The sequence below is a fragment of the Orycteropus afer genome, unplaced genomic scaffold (assembly GCF_000298275.1).
Source record: "Orycteropus afer afer isolate SDZICR_OR568_19922 unplaced genomic scaffold, OryAfe1.0 scaffold00373, whole genome shotgun sequence".
Lineage (NCBI taxonomy): Eukaryota > Metazoa > Chordata > Mammalia > Tubulidentata > Orycteropodidae > Orycteropus > Orycteropus afer.
The window spans coordinates 1,388,646-1,399,242 of record NW_006921960.1 but is presented as its reverse complement, the minus strand read 5'-3'; positions in this window follow the sequence as shown (position 1 = coordinate 1,399,242).

The window sequence follows — 10,597 nt, the reverse complement described above, 5'->3', positions numbered from 1 at the left end:
GAAGGAAGGTTGGGCAATCCTACTTCCGTAGTGATACTGCCTCGGAAACCCAAGGAGGGGTCGCTATGAGTCAGGGCTGACTCGACAGCACATAACAACAACAACAACAACAACATCTTTATGGAAGTATATTTCCCAATCTTCTTTCTGGGGAAGTTTGAACTGCCAGCCTTCTGGTTAGCAGTCAAATGCCTTAAGCACTATGTCACCAGAGTTCCCTATTAAGACTATAGAACCTGGAAATTATCGAACAGTATCATTAATATGATATGTAATCAAAATTTTGCTGAAGATAATTAAAAAAACAGTTGCAGCTGTATATTGACAGGGAACTGCCAAAAAATGAAAGCTGCATTCAGAAGAGGACATGGAACAGGGATATCATTGCTGACATTAGATAAATCTTGGCTGAAAGCAAAGAATCACAGAAAGATGTTTTCCTGTGTTTTATTGACTATGCAAAGGCATTTGTCTGTGTGGGTTATAAGAAAGTATGGATAACATTACAAATAATGGGAATTTTGGATTGCTTAATTATTAACCTGTACATATTCCAGAGCCTGTCATTTGAAAAGAACAAAGAGATACTGGAAGGTTTAAACTCAAGAAGGGTGTGTGTCAGGGTTGTATGTTTTTACCATACTTATTCGATCTCTGTTCTGAGCAAATAATCCGAAAAAGTAGACTATATGAAGAAGAATAAGTCATGAGGATTGGAGAAGAATCATTAACAATCTGCCATACGCAGATGATACAACCTTGGTTACTAAAGTGAAGATGACTTGAAGGATTTACTGATGAAGATTAAAGACTGCAATATGGATTACATCTCAACATAAAGAAAGAAAGAAATATTCACAACTGGACTGATAAGCAGCATCAACATAAAAGGAGAAAAGATTGAAGTTATCAAATATTTCTTATTACTTGGTTTCACAATCAACACTTACAGAAACAAACTTTAGAAATCACACATCATATTGCATTGGGCAAATCAGCTGCAAAAGATGTCTTTAAAGTGTTAAAGATCAAAGATGTCTTTTTGAAGACTAACATGTGTCTAACCGAAGACATAGTATTTTTAATTGCCTCATATGCATGTGAAAGCTGGACAATGAACAAGGAAGACCAAAGAAGAGTTGATGCCTTTGAGTTTTGGTATCGAAAAAGAATATTAAAAGTACCATGGGCATCCAGAAGAACAAATCTGTCTAGGATGAAGTGCAGCTGGAATGCTCCTTGGAAGCAAGAATGTCCAGATGTCTCATCTACTTTGGTCATGTTGTCAGAAGGGACCATCCGTGGAGAAGGAGATCATGCTTGATGAAGTTGAGGGTGAGCAAAAAAGGGGAAGTCCCTCAACAAGATGGATTGACATTGGCTGCAATGATGAGCTCAAGTACAGCTAGGATTGTGAGGATGGTGCAGGACTGTGCAGTGTTACATTCTTTTATACATAGGGTCTCTATGAGTGAGGGCAAACTCGATGGCACCTAGCAACAACTAAGTCGATATATCACATTACAACAGGGGACATATCTTGTTACAATTGTAGTGTGAAGCACAGATCAGAACAAGCCTTGACAAGTAACAGATGCTATGTAAATATTATTGAATAAATGTATAAGCACAAAATATTTTATATCTAGCAACCATGTACACAAAGCTAACATAACTAATCATTGAGAGAAAACTAAAAAGCACCCAAACAGTGAAAAAAGAGTCTCAGGATGGCAAAAATGGTTAATCACTCAATTACCAACTGAAAGGTAATCCAGCTTTCACTGGATTATAAGGTAATTTCAGTCCATAGTTTCTAGAAAAAGGAAACCAGGAAAAAAGAAAGAGGTAACTAATTTAAAATCTTAGACATCCCAAACATGAGTGATACAGAGAATTTAGGTAGTCAGAAGTTGTGCTAACTGGTTTCCAAACAAGGTAAAGATTACCATTCTAGGATCATACTGTATCTCAAAGGATAAAACAATAACATCAAACATCTCTCCTCTGCCTTACAAATACCATTTGCATTTCAATTATATTATATTTTAAAGAATATGTTCTACTAAGTTTGTTAGATAAGCCACATGTGCTCCATTTCAAATCACACAGTAATAAAAGTAATCTAGTTCTTTGATAGATTTGCATAATTCCCTAACTGGACTGCCATTGATTCCCCTTAAGAAATAAATATAGACTATGAAAAATAGAGTTTCTTAAATCCAACTTCCTATGTGGATTGTGTTTTTACTTCATAAGAAAATAATTTCTAGCTGTTTTCTCATTGTTCCCAGAAGTCTTTCCAATTCTTTTATATATCTATCTTAGAATGTTCAATTCTCTCAAGCTTTTTAAAATCATACATATCTTTCTACTCATTTTCACTTGCTAATCTTGACCCAGTTTTCTCTTGGCTTCATATTTTACCTTCTATATTTATGTCATGTCTCTCTCCTCTCCAGCTCTCCCCTACAAAAAGAAAATTTGCGTTTTTCACTCAATCCTACATCTGTTTGTTTATTCTCACTAAAATCAGTAGAGCATTATTGAAGGGTGGCAAGTATTATTATTTCCTAGGTTGTAAAGTCTCTAACCAATACTAAAGTTCTTCCTATCATATGAAATAATTCATTCATAATATTTTAATGGCATTTTAGATTATAGCACAGAATATGATTTTAAATCCTTAACTGCATCTATTCTCAGTTTATTTAATCAATGCATTCCTTTCCTCAGTATAAAACAGAAGTTGTGTATCTCTTTTGATTCAGGCTGCCCTGATATTTTTCTAGTCAGATTTTGGCATTTATCTCTCTGGAATTGTGGTCAGGAGATTTTAATTGTTTAAAAGAAATACTATTATTGTAAGTAGAAATTTACAATATGTAAAATTAAGCAAAATCCAAACAATTTCTTAAAAAGTATAAAAGGTCAAACCCTGAGGTCTCAGATGAAAGAGTTCCTTTTTTAACTTACAGATATTACCATTTCCATTATCTGTCAGTCCACCATCTGTCTGTATATTTTGTCACATTATTGTGGCATGTGTAATTATTATGCTGGAAGTTATGCCACTTATATTTCAAATACCAGCTAGGTCTTCCATGGTGGACACCCAGTGGAACTTTCAAACTAAGGGAAAGAAAAAAAAAAAGGCAGTGAAAACCCTCAGGAATAGCAGTGGAACATTTTCTGATATAATACCAGACAGTTAATCCCTCAGATTGGAAGATACTCAAAATCTGACTGGGGAAGAGCTGCCTCTTCAAAGTACAGTTCACTCTAATGATGTGAATAGAGCTTTCAGGACCTTCATTTGCTGAGGTGCTAAGCCTTAAAATGAGAAGAAACAACTTCAAACTATCATTAATAATCAGATCATGGAATGTATTAAGAATAAACCTAGGAAAACTTGAGGTTGTCCAAATGAAATGAAATTCATAAATATTGAGCTCACTGCCATTGAGTCAATTCTAACTCATAATTACCTCCACTGGGTTTCCGAGTTGGTAAGTCTTTTTTGGAAGTAGATTTCCCCATCTTTTTTCCTCAAAGTAGCTGGTGGGTTTGAACTGCCAACCTTTTGGTTAGCAGTCAAATGCCTTAAGCACTTCACCACCAGAGCTCCCAGGTATTAGTGAGCTGAAACAGAGTGGTATTGACTGTTTTTAATCAGAAAATCATATAGTCTACTATGCCAGAATGACAAATTAAAGAGGAATGAAGTCACATTCATCATCAAAAAGAACATTTAAAGATCTATTCTAAAGTATAATGCTGTCAATGGTAGGATAATATCCATACACCTACAAGGAAGACCAATTAAATAAAGAAGAAAAATCTGTAGGTGAAAAATATGTCATTAGTGACAGAAATGACAAAGGAGACTGCATGCTGAAACTTTGCAAGACCTATAGTTACTTCATTGCAAATATCTTTTTTCAGCAACATAAATAACAGCTATATACATGGACCTCACTGATATAATACACATGAATCAAATTGACTACATCTGTGGAAAGAAATGATGAAGAAGCTCTTTATTATCAGTCAGAACAAGGAAAGGGCTAGCTGCAGAAAAGACCATCAATTGCTTCAAGTCAAAGCTGAAGAAATTTTAAATATGTCTACAAAGGTCAAAATGTGGCCTTGAGTATATCTCACCTGAATTTAGAGATCATTTCAAAAATAAATTTGATGCATTGAATACTAACGACTAAAGAACAGACAAGTTGTGGGATGACATCAAGGATATCATACAAGAAGAAAGTGAAAGTTCATTAAAAAGACAGGAAAGAAAGAAAGAAAAAAGACCAAAATGGATGTCAGAAGACTCTGAAACTTGCTCTTGAATGGAGAGTAGCTAATGAGAACGGTAGAAATGGAGAAAGAGCTGAATAGATTTAAAGCATGTCTCAAGAAGACAAAGTAAAATTTTATAATGAAATGAACAAAGACCTGCAGTTAGAAGACCAAAATAGAAAAATAATGCTCAGAATTTCTCAAGCTGAAAGAACTGAAGAAAATATTTAAGCCTTGAATTACAATATGGAGAATTCTATAGGCAAAATATTGAATGATGCATAAAGCATCAAAAGAAGATGGAAGGAATACACAAGACTCACTGTACTAGAAAGAATTAGTCAGCCATTAACCATTTCAAGAGGTAGCATATGGTCATTGATCTATGGTATTGAAAGAAAAAGTATAAGCTGTACTGAAGGCATTGTTCAAAATACAAGACTCCGACAATTGACAGAATACCTACTGAGATGTTTCAACAAACAGATGCAATGCTGGAAGCTCTCACTGGTCTATGTCAAGAAATTTGCAAGAGAGCTACCTGGCCAACTGACTAGAAGAGATCCATATCAGTATCTATTCCAAAGAAAAGTGATCCAATGGAATGTGGAAATTATTAAAAAAAAATTATAAATATCACATGCTAGTAAAATTGGACTGAAAACAACTCAAAAACAGTTACAGTAACATGTCATCAGAGAACTGCCAGAAATTCAAGCCAGATTCTCAAGAGGACATGGAATGAGGGGTACCATTACTCATGTAAAATAGATCTTTAGGGGAAAATAGAGAAGGCCAAAAAGAGCTTCACTTGTGTTTTATATGCTATCCCAAAGTGTTTGACTGTGTGAATCATCACAATTTATGGATACTTTGTGAAGAATGGGAATTCTAGAACACTTCATTGTGCTCATGAGAAAACTTCACATAGACTGAGACACAGTACTTACAATAGTTTAAAATCAGGAAAGGTATGATCATAGTGGTATCCTACCACATATTTATTTGATCTCTATGCTGAGTAAATGATCCTAGAAGCCAGACTATGTGAAAAAAAGAACATGACATAAGAATTGGAGGAAGACTTATTAAGAGCATGCAATATGCAGATGATCCAATTTTGCTTGCTGAAAGTGAAGAGGACTTGAAGCACTTACTGATGAAGATCAAAGACTGTAGCTCAATATGAATTACATAAAGAAAATGAAAATCCTTACAACTAGATGAAAAAGCAATGTTGTTGTTGTTGTTATGTGCCCTCGAGTCATACCTGACTAACAGTGACCCCTCCTTGGGTTTCTGAGGCAGTATCCCTACGGAAGTAGATTGCCCCATCTTCCTTCTGAGGAGTGGCTGGTGTGTTTGAACCACCAGCCTTCTGGTTAGCAGTCAAGTGCTTTAGCCACTATGCTACCAGAGCTCCCAAAGTGCAATAGCAAGATAAATGGAGAAAAAATTGAAGTTGGCAAAGATTTCATTTTACTTGGATCCATAATTAATAACCAAGGAAACAGCAATCAAGAAATCAAACCAAATCAATAATTGTCTCTCCCTATTTAACAGTGTTCCCTCCCCTCTCCTCCCACCCCTGGTTGAGATAGAGACAAGTAATGATTTGGGTGAAGTGAAAGGCAATGTACCAAATGTGAGTGAGCAACATGGTGGCATTGAGGAAGAGGAAGACAGAGAGAGGTACATGGGGGGTACAGACAACAAAGATGAACCCTTTTGCACATAGAGTACTCTGTTGTCAGTGAAGGCAAACATGGTGGATAGATGGGTAGACAGGCTGAACTATTTGGTATGTCTATGCAGTGGGGAGGTGTCCAAGACCATGTATAGGGTCAGCACACAATGTGTCTACAAGTGTGTTGCTATGTTCTGTAAGAATTCCCAGGTATATAGTAGAGCTAACAAGGGACAAAGTTTAGTCACTTCTTGGCTACAGCCAGCAACCCAGAGAGAGTGAGTAGTCGGACCTGTGGGCTTGGGACCATCATCAAGCTCAATTAACATAACATACTACACAAAACATTGTTCCACCTCCTACTTTGGTGAGTATCGACTGGGATCTTAAAAGCTTGCAAGCAGCCATCTAGATGCAACAATGCATCTCTCCTCCTCCAGAGCAAAGAAGAATGAAGAAAACCAGAAACACATGGAAACAATTAGTACAAGTGACTGGTACACCATGCGATCCTCAACCTATATGACTATGAGACCAGAAGAACTACATGGTGCCCAGCTACCACAGTCAACCACTTGGAAGAAGATCTATGTAGGATATCCTGGATAGAGTGGGAGAACAATGTGGAACAAAACTCAAAGTCATTTGGGGGAAAAAAAAGGGACTAGGTTTGCCGGTCTGATAGAGCCTGATGGAACCACTGAGACTATAAACTCTAGCTGCCCTTCAGGTCTGGAATTGAATGCACACCTGTGGCTTTCAGCCAAACAAGAGACAGGCATATGAGGTGAATATTTACACTAAATAGTTATACACTCCTTGGAGAGAACAATCATGGGAGAATAGAAGGGGTGTGTGTGCACAGGGATATAGCTCGGGGGGTAGGAGTACCTGGAGGAAAGAACACAGGGATGAGTTAACTATGGGGAGGAAGTGAGAGGGGAACTGTTGCATTGTGGTAAATTGTAGTCAATGTCATGAGACAAAGTGTATGTGAACTTCTGTATGGAAAATGAATTTTCTCTATAAACTTTCACCCAAATCACAACGAAAAGAAAAGAATAGAAAAGAAAAGAAGAGAAAAGAAAAAGCAATCAAACCATGTATTGCATTACCAAATTCTACTGCAAAATGTCTATTTAAAATGTTGAAAAGCAAAGATGTCACATTGAGGATGAAGGTGTGCTTGGCTCAAACCATGGCACTTTCAATCACTTCATATGCATGTGAAAGCTAGATAGTGAATAAGGGAGACAAAAGAAGAACTGATGTGTTTGAACTGTGGTGTTGGTGAAGAATATTGAGTATAGAAGGCTAACAAAAAAGAAGACCCTCAAACAGATGGATTGATACAGTGGGCACAACAATGGGTTTAAATTTTGCAATGAATGTGAGGATGGTGCAAAATTGGGCAGTGTTTCCTTTTGTTGTACGTAGGGTTGCTGTGAGTCAGATCTGACTGGATGGCACCTAACAACAACTACAGAAGAAGACCACCCTTTGGACAGATTTTCTTTTCTTAGAAATAAAGAGGATGAACTAGAGAAAGAGAAAGCCTGAAACCTTCCTTAAGGAGGTTGGAGGATTGCAAAAAGGATTAGGGAGGAGATAAGAGAGGCAGAGATTTTCTCAGATTCAAATATGTTACTTAGGTGACCTGGAAATACCAAGAATGGTGGGTTTTGATGGGAATAATATTCAGGTCCTGGGGAGGGGTTTGCCTTAGTAGGCTGTCCTTGAGAAAGCTTAGGGTAGCCAAATTAGGGGAAATTCAGTGGGAGACAGTGTGGCTATAGAGAAGGGAGGCTGAAGTTTAACATTCTTGACTCATTCTTCCTTCCTGTGTAAGATGGATGTTACATGTTTTTGACTCCCGAGGAAGGCCTCAGAAGTTAGCTGAGTGGAGAGTTATCAGGTGTGCCATGTAGCTCACTTTAATTTGAGGTTAGGGACCCTACAGATGGACTACCTAGACTAGAGTCTGGATAGAGGATATTAGAGAGACACAGAGGGAATTTCAGTGCAAAGTGGAGCTGAGAGGAGGCAAAATCAGTTATTGATCATTACTTGACCCTAACATAGTCAGAGGAGACCACCAGGTTAATTTAACCCTTCTTCAATTTTAAAGACATTGCTAGCATATGAAACAATGATCAAAAGGATAAGGATATTGAGTGAGGACCCAGGCTTGGACCTCAGGATGACTCTACTGTATGGACTCAGGAATATGGTAACCCAAGTTTCCATTGTGGGTAAGAGAAGGAGGATGGCAAGAAATCTGAGTCTAAACAGCCATCTTAAATACACTGGGAAAGACCTAGAATTCAAACTAAAGATTTAAACCAAACTAATATATTTTGTATCTTTTTCCCTAAACTGGATTAAATATCATTTTGGGGTAATGTTGGAAGGGAAGATTCTTTTTTTCCTCTCCAAATTATCCACATTCCTACTTTTGTTGAAGTTATTCATTGTGAAGAATTTATTTATTTATTTATTTATTTTTAATTTTTGTTTGTTAATGATATTTTAAGGCTGGTGGTTCAAACCCGCCAGCCCCTCCTCGGAAGGAAGGTTGGGCAATCTACTTCTGCAGTGATACTACCTCGGAAATCCAAGGAGGGGTCGCTATGAGTTGGGTCCAACTCGATGGCACACAATAACAACAACAACAACAATGATATTTTATTGAATTTTTGGTGAAAGTTTACACAGCAAGTTAGGTTCCTGTTTGACAGTTTCGACAGAAATTTCTCAGAGACATTAGTTAGATTTAACACAGTGTGTCAATATTCTCTTTGGTTGTATTCTATTTGTTCCCTTTTCAGTACTCTAGTTTCTCAGTTCCTTATCTTTTCTTTCATCTTTGATTTTAAGAAATTATTGCCATTTTGGTCCTTTACTGGTGGTTTTTAAGAAAGGCACCAATATTATGGGTAATATCCTTTATTCTCTGTGCCACTCTACCATTCCACTAAAAATTGATCACAGAGGATAGTTTCTGTTTTAGATTTAAAAAGAGTCTCAGGGTGATAGTTTTGGGGATTCTTATGTTCTAGAATGGAGGATTCTTGAACAAAATTAGATAAGTTATACCAAAAGTAAAAACCTGCATTTCTTCTTTTTTTCTTTTCTAGTGCTTCTAACTGTTGTGTGAGTAAATTCATATTTTTCTATAAATATTAATTGTGCCACAGTGGGCAAGTCATTTCACTACCCTAAGTACTCCCTCACATTCTAATTTGGAAAAATAGATGAGTTGGGCTATATAATTCTTAAAGTCTTTGCCAACTATGAGGGTTTATATATATATATATATATGTGTGTGTGTGTGTGTGTGTGTGTGTGTCTGTGTATAGTCTGTCCTTTTATATAGAGGACACCAACATCTCATTGTTTTAATTTTTTTTTCTTTTATGATAGAATTAAACTGATGTATTGAGCTGACCTCTTTCAGCCCTACGTGTAACCAGAGTCATCAATTTTGAAGACAGCTAACCATATCAAGGAATGTTAGGTTACAGCTCTAAAATAGAACCTAGATATTTAGTTTATAGAAATTGAACCTGTCACTTTGTGCTGCTTAGTAAGAAGCTCCAGCCAACAGAAAACAAATGTTTCTAAGAGGCAGATCCCTGAACCATAGCTTCATCTCGCCAAGCCCAGCATGCCCAGCACTATGCCAGCTGGGTCAGAACATTTTGTTTACAAAATGAACCATTTCCCTATTTAAAACCATAACTTCATATTTGCTCTTTTCTTCTCCCTTTCTGCCTACACTCCATTCATATCTGGTAAATTCCTAAGGTTTCCTCTGGATTAACCTTAAAATCAACCTCATTTGTGAGATTTCCTGAATCTCCTCATCCATGTATCTCCAGAGTAAAGATTTCCTCACCTACTGTCCTGTGACTTCTGGGATCAGTCTTCATCCTAGCATGTAGCCATTCCATGAGTATTAGTGGATATACTCACTGTACTAAACCAAAGGAAGCCTGAATTATAGTGGATTCTAATGTATTATTGCCAGAGTGAATTCTGCCATTCCACTTGACTGCAAACACAAGCATTACTCCATAAACTCTTCAGGTCAGGAATGGAACCTGATGCTGACTATGGTTCCTTGTCCATTCAAGGAACAGAGTAAATGTTTCACAGATAAATAAGAAATTCTCAGTCAACACCCAGACATGTTTCTATGTCTTATACTATTGTCTATTCCTTGTTTGTGGCCCTTTTGTGTTTTATTTAATTTACTCATATACCCCTCTAATTCCACTTGGTCTTTTTTTTTTTTTTTTCCTTCTCCTTTTTCTTTTTTATTGTGATTTGGGTGAAGGTTTACAGAGCAAATTCACTTTCCATACAGCGGTTCACATATACTTTGTCTCATGACATTGACCACAGTTTACCACAATGCATCAGCTCCCCTCCCACTTCCTCCCCATAGTTACCTCTTTCCTGTGTCCATCCATCCATGCACTCCTGCCCCCTGAGCTGTCTCCTGGTACATAAGCAGCCCTTATTTCTCCCGTGATTGTTCTCTCCAAGGAGTGTATCTACTTAAGGTAAATGTTCAACTCATATGCCTGTCTTTTGTTTGGCTGG